This window comes from Rhipicephalus microplus, unplaced genomic scaffold, assembly GCF_043290135.1.
Source record: "Rhipicephalus microplus isolate Deutch F79 unplaced genomic scaffold, USDA_Rmic scaffold_13, whole genome shotgun sequence".
Classification (NCBI taxonomy): domain Eukaryota; kingdom Metazoa; phylum Arthropoda; class Arachnida; order Ixodida; family Ixodidae; genus Rhipicephalus; species Rhipicephalus microplus.
The window spans coordinates 28,908,619-28,920,787 of NW_027464586.1; positions in this window are offsets into that span (position 1 = coordinate 28,908,619).

Consider the following 12,169-nt stretch of genomic DNA (forward strand, 5'->3'; position numbering starts at 1 on the left):
GGTTTCCACTCATCCTTTTAGAGCGAAGCTTCCTAAAGCGGCACCCATTCGCTCATCGTAGTAGCCCTAGTCGTAGTCGCAGTGTATAAGCAGTGTACTTACCCGTTTGTGAGCCCTGCCAGTGCCGTAAACCGCCATCTACTCTACCAGCTGGATACCTTTTCAATCGATCGAGGTATCCACTCAACCTTTCATGGGCGAAGCTCCTTAAAGCGGCGCTTGTTCGTTCATCGTAGCAGTCCTAGTCATAGTTATAATGTCTAACTTGTCTACTTACCTGTTTGTGAGCCCTGGCAGGGCCGTAAAGAGCCATCTTCTCTACCAGCCGGATACCTTTTCAACCGATCGAGGTTTCCACTCATCCTTTTAGGGGCGAAGCTTAGCAAAGCGGCACCCATTCGTTCATCGTAGTGGACCTAGTAGTAGTCCTAGTGTGTAACCAGTGTACTTACCCGTTTGATAGCCCTGCCAGTGCCATAAAGAGTCATCTTCTCTACCAGCCGGATACCTTTTCAACCGATCGAGGTTTTCACTCATCCTTTTAGAGCGAAGCTTCTTAAAGCGGCACCCATTCGTTCATCGTAGTAGCCCTAGTCGTAGTCGTAGTGTCTAACCAGCGTACTTACCCGTTTGTGAGCCCTGCCAGTGCTGTAAACAGCCATCTTCTCTACCAGCTGGATACCTTTTCAACCGATCGAGGTTTCCACTCAACCTTTTATGGGCGAAGCTCCTTAAAGCGGCGCTTGTTCGTTCATCGTAGCAGTCCTAGTCGTAGTTATAATGTCTAACTTGTCTACTTACCTGTTTGTGAGCCCTGGCAGGGCCGTAAAGAGCCATCTTCTATACCAGCTGGATACCTTTTTAACCGATCGAGGTTTTCACTCATCCTTTTAGGGGCGAAGCTTCCTAAAGCAGCACCCGTTCGTTCATCGTAGTAGACCTAGTCGTAGTCGTAGTGTGTAACCAGTAACCTCACCCGTTTGATAGCACTGCCAGTGCCATAAAAGCCATCTTCTCTACCAGCTGGATACCTTTTCAACCGGTCGAGGTTTCCACTCGCCCTCTTACGGGCGAAGCTTCTTAAAGCGGCACCCGTTCGTCCCTCGTACTAGTCGTAGTCGTAGTCGTAGAGTGTAACCAGTATACTTTTTTGTTTTTGAGCCCTCCCTGCGCTGGAAAGAGCCATCTTCTCTTCCAGCCGGATACCTTTTCAACCGATGGATGTTTCCACTCAAACGTTTAGGGGCGAAGCTTCTTAAAGAGGCAGCGCTTCGTTCATCGTAGTAGACTTAGTCATAGTCGTAGTTTATAACCAGTACACTCACCCATTTAATAGCCCCGCCATTGCCCTAAAGAACCATATTCTCTACCAGCCGGATACCTTTTCAACCAATCGCAGTTTCCACTCGACCTTTTAGGGGCGAAGCTCCTTAAAGCGGCGCCCGATTGTCCCTCGTAGTAGTCCTAGTCGTAGTCGTAGTGTGTAACCGGCATACTTACCCGTTTGTGAGCCCTCCCAGCGCCGTAAAGATTCATCTTCTCTACCAACCGGATACCTTTTCAACCGATCGATGTTTCCACTCATCCTTTTAGGGGCGAAGGTTCTTAAAGTGGCACCCACTCGTTCATCGTAGTAGTCCTAGTCGTAGTCGTAGTGTCTAACCAGTGTACTTGCCCGTTTGATAGCCCTGCCAGTGCCATAAAGAGCCATCTTCTCTACCAGCCGGATACCTTTTCAACCGATCGGGGTTTTCACTCATCCTTTTAGTGCGAAGCTTCCTAAAGCGGCACCCATTCGTTCATCGTAGTAGCCCTAGTCGTAGTCGCAGTGTCTAACCAGTGTACTTACCCGTTTGTGTGCCCTGCCAGTGCCGTAAACCGCCATCTTCTCTACCAGCTGGATACCTTTTGTATCGATCGAGGTATCCACTCAACCTTTTATGGGCGAAGCTCCTTAAAGAAGCGCTTGTTCGTTCATCGTAGCAGTCCTAGTCGTAGTTATAATGTCTAACTTGTCTACTTACCTGTTTGTGAGCCCTGGCAGGGCCGTAAAGAGCCATCTTCTCTACCAGCCGGATACCTTTTCAACCGATCGAGGTTTCCACTCATCCTTTTAGGGGCGAAGCTTAGCAAAACGGCACCCATTCGTTCATCGTAGTAGACCTAGTCGTAGTCCTAGTGCGTAACCAGTATACGTTTTTGTTTTTGAGCCCTCCCAGCGCCGTAAAGAGCTTTCTTCTCTACCAGCCGGATACCTTTTCAACCGATGAATGTTTCCACTCAAACTTTTAGGGGCGAAGCTTCTTAAAGAGGCAGCCGTTCGTTCATCGTAGTAGACCTAGTCGTAGTCGTAGTTTGTAACCAGTACACTCACCCGTTTGATAGCCCCGCCAATGCCCTAAAGAACCATATTCTCTACCAGCCGGATACCTTTTCAACCAATCGAAGTTTCCACTCGACCTTTTAGGGGAAAAGCTCCTTAAAGCGGCGCCCGATCGTCCCTCGTAGTAGTCCTAGTCGTAGTCGTAGTGTGTAACCAGCATACTTACCAGTTTGTGAGCCCTCCCAGCGCCGTAAAGAGCCATCTTCTCTACCAACCGGTACCTTTTCAACCGATCGATGTTTCCACTCAAACTTTCAGGGGCGAAGCTCCTCAATGCGGCGCCTGTTCGTCCCTTGTAGTAGTCCTAGTCGTAGTCGTAGTGTGTAACCAGCATACTTACCCGTTTGTGAGCCCTGCCAGTGCCGTAAAGGGTCATCTTCTCTACCAGCCGGATACCTTTTCAGCCGATCGATGTTTTCACTAAACCTTTTGAGGCGAAGCTCCTTAAAGCGGCGCCCGTTCGTTCCTTGTAGTAGTCCCACTCGTATTCGTAGTGTGTAACCAGTATACTTTTCGTTTTTGAGCTCTCCCAGCGCCGTAAGGACCCATCTTTTTTACCAGCCGGATACCTTTCAACCGATTGATGTTTCCACTCATCCTTTTAGGGGCGAAGCTTCTTAAAGTGGCACCCACTCGTTCATCGTAGTGGTCCTAGTCGTAGTCGTAGTGGCTAACCAGGGTACTTACCCGTTTCATAGCCCTGCTAGTGCCATAAAGAGCCGTCTTCTCTACCAGCCGGAAACCTTTTCAACCGGTTGAGGTTTCCACTCGACCTTTTAGGGGCGAAGCTCCTTAAAGTGGCCCCCGTTCGTCCCTCGTAGTATTCCTAGTCGTAGTCGTAGTGTGTAACCAGTATACTTTTTGTTTTTGAGCCCTCTCAGCGCCGTAAAGAGCCATCTTCTCTACCAGCCGGGTACCTTTTCAACCGATCGATGTTTCCACTAATCCTTTTAGGGGCGAAGCTTCTTGAAGTGGCACCCACTCCTTCATCGTAGTAGTCCTAGTCGTAGTCATAGTGTCTAACCAGTGTACTTACCCATTTTAGAGCCCTGCCAGTGCAATAAAGAGCCATCTTCCCTACCAGCCGGATACCTTTTCAGCCGATCGATGTTTTCACTCAACCTTTTAGAGCGAAGCTCCTTAAAGCGGTGTCCGTTCCTTCCTTTTAGTAGTCCTAGTCGTAATCGTAGTGTGTAACCAGTATACTTTTCGTTTTTGAGCTCTCCTAGCGCCGTAAAGGCCCATCTTCTCTACCAGCCGGATACTTTTTCAACCGATTGATGTTTGCACTCATCCTTTTATGGGCGAAGCTTCTTAAAGTGGCACCCACTCGTTCATCGTAGTAGTCCTAGTCGTAGTCGTAGTGTCTAACCAGTGTACTTGCCCGTTTGATAGCCCTGCCAGTGCCATAAAGAGCCATCTTCTCTACCAGCCGGATAACTTTTCAACCGATCGTGGTTTTCACTTATCCTTTTGGAGCGAAGCTTCTTAAAAAGGCACCCATTCGTTCATCGTAGTAGCCCTAGTCGTAGTCGTAGTGTCTAACCAGTGTACTTACCCGTTTGTGAGCCCTGCCAGTGCCGTAAACGCCATCTTCTCTACCAGCTGGATACCTTTTCAACCGATCGAGGTTTCCACTCAACCTTTTATGGGCGAAGCTCCTTAAAGCCGCGCCTCTTCGTTCATCGTAGCAGTCCTAGTCGTAGTTATATTGTCTAACTTGTCTACCTACCTGTTTGTGAGCCCTGGCGGGGCCGTAAAGAGCCATCTTCTCTACCAGCCAGATTCCTTTTCAACCGATCGAGGTTTCCACTCATCCTTTTAGGGGCGAAGCTTCCTAAAGCGGCACCCATTCGTTCATCGTAGTAGACCTAGTCGTAGTCGTAGTGTGTAACCAGTATACTTTTTTGTTTTTGAGCCCTACCAGCGCCGTAAAGAGCCTTCTTCTCTACCAGCCGGATACCTTTTCAACCGATAGATGTTTCACTCAAACATTTAGGGGCGAAGCTTCTTAAAGAGGCAGCCATTCGTTCATCGTAGAAGACCTAGTCGTAGTCGTAGTTTGTAACCAGTACACTCACCCGTTTGATAGCCCCGCCAATGCCCTAAAGGACCATCTTCTCTACCAGCCGGATGCCTTCTCAACCGATCGAAGTTTCCACTCGACCTTTTAGGGGTGAAGCTCCGTAATGCGGCGCCCGCTCGTCCCTCGTAGTAGTCCTTGTCGTAGTCGTAGTGTGTAACCAGCATACTTACCCGTTTGTGAGCCCTGCCAGTGCCGTAAAGGGTCATCTTCTCTACCAGCCGGATACCTTTTCAGTCGATCAATGTTTTCACTGAACCTTTTGGGGCGAAGCTCCTTAAAGCGGTGCCCGTTCGTTCCTTGTAGTAGTCCTAGTCGTATTCGTAGTGTGCAACCAGTATACTTTTCGTTTTTGAGCTCTCCCAGCGCCGTAAAGTCCCATCTTCTCTACCAGCCGGATACCTTTTCAACCGATTGATGTTTCCACTCATCCTTTTAGGGGCGAAGCTTCTTAAAGCGCCACCCACTCATTCATCGTACTAGTCCTAGTCGTAGTCGTAGTGTCTAACCAGTGTACTAACCCGTTTGTGAGCCCTGCCAGTGCCGTAAACCGCCATCTTCTTTACCAGCTGGATACATTTTCAACCGATCGAGGTTTCCACACAACCTTTTATGGTCGAAGCTCCTTAAAGCGGCGCTTGTTCATTCATCGTAGCAGTCCTAGTCGTAGTTATAATGTCTAACCTGTCTACTTACCTGTTTTTGAGCCCTCCCAGCGCCGCAAACAGCCATCTTCTCTACCAGCCGGGTACCTTTTCAACCGATCGATGTTTCCACTCAAACTTTTAGGGGCGAAGCTCCTTAAAGCGGCACCCATTCGTTCATCTTAGTAGTTGAAGTCGTAGTCGTAGTATGTAACCAGTGTTTTTACCCGTATTTAGCTCTCCCAGCGCCGTAAAGACCCATCTTCTCTACCAGCCGGATACCTTTTCAACCGATTGCTGTTTTCACTCATACTTTTTGGGGCGAAGCTTCTTAAAGTGGCACCCACTCGTTCATCGTAGTAGTCCTAGTCGTAGTCGTAGTGTCTGACCAGTGTACTTACCCGTTTGTGAGCCCTGCCAGCGCCGTAAAGGGTCATCTTCTCTACCAGCCGGATACCTTTTCAGCCGATCGATGTTTTCACTCAACCTTTTAGGGGCGAAGCTCCTTAAAGCGGCGCCCGTTCGTCCCTCGTAGTAGTCCTAGTCGTAGTCGTAGTGTGTAACCAGCATACTTACCCGTTTGTGAGCCCTGCCGGCGCCGTAAAGGGTCATCTTCTCTACCAGCCGGATACCTTTTCTGCCGATTGATGTTTTCACTCAACCTTTTGGGGCGAAGCTCCTTAAAGCGGCGCCCGCTCGTTCCTTGTAGTAGTCCTAGTCGTATTCGTAGTGTGTGACCAGTATACTTTTCGTTTTTGAGCTCTCCCAGCGCCGTAAAGACCCAACTTCTCTACCAGCCGGATACTTTTTCAACCGATTGATGTTTCCACTCATCCTTTTAGGTGTTAAGCTTCTTAAGGTGGCACCCACTCATTCATCGTAGTGGTCCTAGTCGTAGTCGTAGTGTCTAACCAGTGTACTTACCCGTTTGTGAGCCCTGCCAGTGCCGTAAACAGCCATCTTCTCTACCAGCTCGATACCTTTTCAACCGATCAAAGTTTCCACTCGACCTTTTAGGGGCGAAGCTCCTTGAAGCGGCGCCCGATCGTCCCTCCTAGTAGTCCTAGTCGTAGTCGTAGTGTGTAACCAGCATACTTACCCGTTTGTGAGCACTCCCAGCGCCGTAAAGAGCCATCTTCTCTACCAGCCGGATACCTTTTCAACCGATCGATGTTTCCACTCATGCTTTCAGGGGCGAAGCTCCTTAAAGCGGCGCCCGTTCGTCCCTCGTAGTAGTCTTAGTCGTAGTCGTAGTGTGTAACCAGCACACTTACCCGTGTGTGAGCCCTACCAGTGCCGTAAAAAGCCATCTTCTCTACCAGCCGGTTACCTTTTAAATTGATCGAGTTTTCCCTCAGCCTTTTAGGTGTGAAGGTTTAAAAAGCGGCAACCGTTCGTTCATCGTAGTAGTTCAAGTCGTAGTCGTAGTGTGTAACCAGTATACCTTTCGTTTTTGAGTCCTCCCAGTGCAGTAAAGAGGCATCTTTTCTACCAGCCGGATACCTTTTCAACCGATCGAGGTTTCCCCTCAGCCTATTAGGGGCGAAGCTCCTTAAAGCGGCAACCGTTTGTCCCTCGTAGTAGTCCTAGTCATAGTCGTAGTGTGTAACCAGTACACTTACCCATTTGTGAGCCCTGCTAGTGCCCTAAGCAGCCATCTTCCCTTCAAACCGGATTCCTTTTCAACCGATTGAGGTTTCCACTCCATCTTTCAGGGGTGAAGCTCCTTAAAGCGGCGCCTTTTCGTCCCTTGTAGTAGTCTTAGTCGTAGTCGCAGTGTGTAACAATTATACTTACCCGTTTGTGAGCCCTGCCAGCGCCGTAAAGGTTCATCTTCTCTACCAGTCGGATACCTTTTCAGCCGATCGATGTTTTTACTCAACCTTTTAGGGGCGAAGCTCCTTAAAGCGGCACCTGTTCGTTCCTCGTAGTAGTCCTAGTCGCAGTCGTAGTGTGTAACCAGTATACTTTTCGTTTTTGAGCCCTCCCAGCACCGTAAAGAGCAATCTTCTCTACCAGCCGGATACCTTTTCAACCGATCGAGTTTTCCACACGACCTTTTAGGGGCGAAGCTCCTTAAAGCGGCACCCGTTCGTTCATCGCAGTAGTCCCAGTCGTAGTCGTAGTGTGTAACCAGTATACTTACCCGTTTGTGAGCCCTGCCAGCGCTGTAAAGAGCCATCTTCTCTACCAGCCGGTTACCTTTTACACCGCCCGAGGTTTTCACTCAGCCTTTTAGGGGCTAAGGTTCATAAAGCGGCAACCGTTCGTTCATCGTAGTAGTTCAAGTCGTAGTCGTAATGTGTAACCAGTGCTTTTACCCGTTTGTGAGCCCTACCTGTGCCGTAAGGAGCCATCTTCTTTACAAACCGGGTACCTTTTCAACCGATCGAAGTTTCCACTCGACCTTTCAGGAGCGAAGCTCCTTAAAGCGGCGCCCGTTCGTCCCTCGTAGTAGTATTAGTCATAGTCGTAGTGTGTAAGCAGCATACTTACGCTTCTGTGAGCCCTGCCAGCTCCGTAAAGAGCGATTTTCTCTACCAGCCGTATACCTTTTCAACCGATCGAGGTTTCCCCTCAGCCTTTTAGGGAGGAAGCTCCTAAAAGCGGCACCTGTTCGTCCCTCGTAGTAGTTCTAGTCGTAGTCGTAGTGTGTAACCAGTACAGTTACGCGTTTGTGAGCCCTGCAAGTGCCGTAAAGAGCCATGTTCTCTACCAGCCGGATACCCTTTCAACCGATCGATGTTTCCACTCAACCTTTTAGGGGCGAAGCTCCTTAAAGCGGCACCCATTCGTTCATTCCAGTAGTCCCAGTCGTAGTCGTAGTGTGTAACCAGCATACTTACCCGTTTGTGAGCCCTCCCAGCGCCGTAAAGAGCCATCTTCTCTACCAGCGGGATACCTTTTCAACCGATCGAGGTTTCCCCTCAGCCTTTTAGGGCCGAAGCTCCTTAAAGCGGCAACCGTTCGTCCCTCGTAGTAGTCCTAGTCATAGTCGTAGTGCGTATAACCAGTACACTTACCCGTTTGTGAGCCCTGCCAGTGCCATAGAGAGCCATCTTCCCTACAAACCGGTTACCTTTTCAACCGATTGAGGTTTCCACTCGACCTTTTAGGGGCGAAGCTCCTTAAAGCGGCACCCATTCATCCCTCGTAGTAGTCTTAGTCATAGTCGTAGTGTGTAACCAGTGTACTTTTCGTTTTTGAGCCCTCCCAGCACCGCAGAGAGCCATCTTCTCTACCAGGCGGATACCTTTTCAACCGATCGAGGTTTCCACACGATCTTTTAGGGGCGAAGCTCTTTAAAGCGGCACCGCCCTATCGAAAAAAAAAACGAATGGTGGGTACGGTGGAAACCACCACCCACCATTATAGTGGATTAATGTAGTGGGTGAATGGTGGGAAACGCCCAGCATGGCGCATGGTGGGTATGGTGGGTGCTGCAGCGCCGGCAACACTTGAGCGCGAAATGACGTCAGAATCACCGTGACGAGCTGCCACAAAAAATAACAAAGAAATCTATAAAAACCGTGTAAAAAACACCCGTTCCGTAAAAAAAAAACAAGGCGTTACGGATGATCGAACGTGCAACCTGTGGATTCCAAGTAGAAGACGCTAACCACTGCGCCACACCAATTTTTTTTTGCTTTTTTTGCTTTATGGCCTGTTTACAGGCGCATACATCAAACCACAAGCAGAACAAAAACAAGCAGTAACAGTCCGACAGAAACTCAAAATTCCCTAAGTGCTGCCAAGGGCTGCACCCTCGACAACCACTCAGGTACAGTCTCCTGAGTTTTCTGCAGTTCAACATACTTGGCCATACATTCACGGAAATACATTCGTGCAGGCCGTGCATCCTGATCGCGATAGAAACCCGCCATACGGGCCCGCCATAAACAGTGAAGTCCACATAGCATAATCAAATCAAAAGGCATTCCCTCCTCGTCCACTATTGGCAGAAATCTTATACCATATGAATTTAAAGGTAATTCTTTTCTTAACATCCTTTGAAGTACATCCCAAAAGTATACTCCTTCCCAACAATGTAAGAAAACATGGTCAATATTTTCCGGTTTTTTACAGATAAGGCAATTTGTCCCCCAAGGTAAGTAAAAGCCACGGTCTGCTTGAAATGTCCTGACTGATAGTGTACCTGTGTGCAGCTTGAAAAAGAAAGACTTCGCGCCAGGAGCCACTTGCATTCTCTTCACTCTTTTAAGCACATCTTTCCCTTCACCTCCAGTGTACATGGCACGGTACAGCGGTTCAGGTAAAACAACATCGCATACATCCTTGTACAACTTCTTTCGAGTCACTGAAAACAAATATTCATTGGAAAATCTAACGGATAAAAACCGTACACTTAGAATAACCTCTTTAAGATACCCGCGCACAGCACCGGTCATGTCATGCGTGCTAACCACATATCCAGGTAAAGCCCGCGTCAGTCTCATTTGGCACACTGTACGTAAGAAAGGGTCCTTGTGTAGCGAAAGAAAAAGAACCTATTTACGACTTGGCGTATAAAAAGATGTGTTAAACCAAGCCCTCCGTGTTTCACTTTTCGAAACAGATTAGTTCGACTGCATCTCTCCCAGTTCGAAGCCCACACGAACACAGCGAAGATACGATGGAACTTCTGTATGTTTGCCCTTGAACAATGCAATACTTGCATCACATACCAAAGTTTTGAGGCAAAGAAAAGATTACAGACAGTCGCCCTAGCAAACACTGACAGATGATTACCGTTGCATCTATTAGCTTTCGTGCGGATTTTTTTGGCTTGTTCTTGCCAGTAGTTCTCATTATCTTTATAAAATTCCAGTGGCACCCCTAAGTACTTGACAGGTGTGGTCACCCATTTAACATTGGCAAAATAGTCTGGTTTTGATGACCACTCTCCATGCCAGAAACCCAGACACTTTCCCCAGTTTGCTAGACTGCCAGTTGCCTTGCCGAACCTTTTAACCACACTGATGGTAGTGGTAACACTATCTTGATCGATACAACAAACAGCCACATCGTCAGCATATGCCAAAATTTTAACTTCGGATTCTTGTAATCTATAGCCACGAATGCAAATGTTTTGAGCTATTGCTAAGCACAACGATTCTATATATAAACTGAAAAGTAGGGGGCTCAGCGGGCAGCCCTGACGAACAGAACGCTTTATGTTAATTGTATCTCCAAGCGTCTTATTGATTACCAGTCGGGTTGTGCAGTTCCGGTATGCCATAGATACTTCATCTCTGATTACAAAACCAACGTTGACATGGTCAAGAATGGCAAGCGGAAGGTTGTGGAAAACACAATCAAAAGCTTTCTTGAGATCAATCTGTAGAATGGCTACCCCTACTTGATTGGCATCGCTACACTCGAGCACACAACGCATCTTGTGTATATTAGTCACAATGGAGCGTCCCATAATCCCACATGTTTGGTGAGGCCCTACTAATTCTTTGATTACCCCTTGAAGTCGCCGTGCTAGTACTTTCATTAAAATTTTGTAATCACAATTAGTTAGTGATATCGGTCCATACGAAGAAACTAATTTTAACTTCTCCGAGTGTTCTGTCTTAGGTATCAAAACTGTATGCGCTTCACTAAAGGACCTAGGAAGGACATTAAGTTTATAAGCTTGATTGAAGACATCTGCAAGTACTTGGGATAATTCATTTTTGAACTCCTTATAAAACGAAGCACTAAGCCCGTCCGGCCCTGGAGATTTACCAGAATTCATTTTATCTATAGCCTTTTCTACTTCCGTCGGCGTTATAGATAGCTCTAAAGCTGATTTGGTGTTATCTGACAACTTCGGCATTCTGCTAAGGAACTCCTGCTTAAATTCCTCTGAATCAATGGGCGTGGCAGCGAAGAGTCCTTCGTAGTGTTTGCCAAACGCTCGTCCTATGCTCTCATTGTCCGAAACTTCGATACCGTTGACTTCAATGGCATATATGTGATTTCGTCTGGCATGACTCTTCTCTAATCCAAGCGCTCGCTTCGTCGGGCGATCATCCACAGTCATTGATGCTGCTCTGGCTCGCACTAGCGCTCCACGATAGCGTTCCTCCTCATATACCTCTATCCTCTGTTTAATACTCCGCAAATCGTCACCATATACTCCAGGTTTTTCACATTCAAGAGCTGTTAGTCTCTCAAGTGTTCGTCTAAGCTCTTTCTCATTCTTCTTAGATTCAAAAGATAAAACGCTAGATCTCTCTATTGCTTTTATTTTGATTCACTGCTTGCATAGCTCCCATTCTTCTCCTATTTTGTCCATACACTCTTTGTTAATATTACTTATTTCTTTAATAACTGATGCGCTAAACGACTCATCCTTTAAGAGGTTAGAGTTCATTTTCCACTGTTCCCAAGAAAAGGCGTTCCTTTCTTTTTTTGAACCGATACTGCATTTTACAAGACAGTGATCGGAAAAGGAAACAGGGACAACATTATAACTGCTACACTGGGTTATCGCATCTGCAGTAAGATAAAGTCGATCCAATCGGGCATTACTTGTGCCTTGAAAGTGGGTATACTTCACATCTCGGGAGCTATGCAAACACTCCGCAACATCTACTAATTCGTGTTCAATAATCACCTGTGCCAGGACATCACTGGTTCTATCTTTAACGTTGCGCCTGCTTGATCTATCTCTTTCATTCAAGACACAGTTGAAATCACCCACCAATAAGAGTTTCCTACCAGTACACATATGTTGTCGTAAATTGGAAAAAAACCCGATCTTTCCTGGTCAATAGTTGGAGCATAAACACATATAATGCGCCATTCAGTGTCACAATAAACAATATCACACCATGCTACTCGGCCTGAAGAGCAAGAAAAGACATTTTCTATGACTAATCGTGGCAGTTTTCTAACAAAAAGAACACATCCCCCTGATGTGCCTATGGCCTGGCTCACAGTGGCAAACTACCGTGATGTAAACTTAAGCACCATGGTCCCAGTCTCCTCCTCGCCTTCAACTTTGGTCTCCTGCACTGCAAACACATCCAGATTTTCTTCCAATAACAACCGGTATACTTGGCTTTG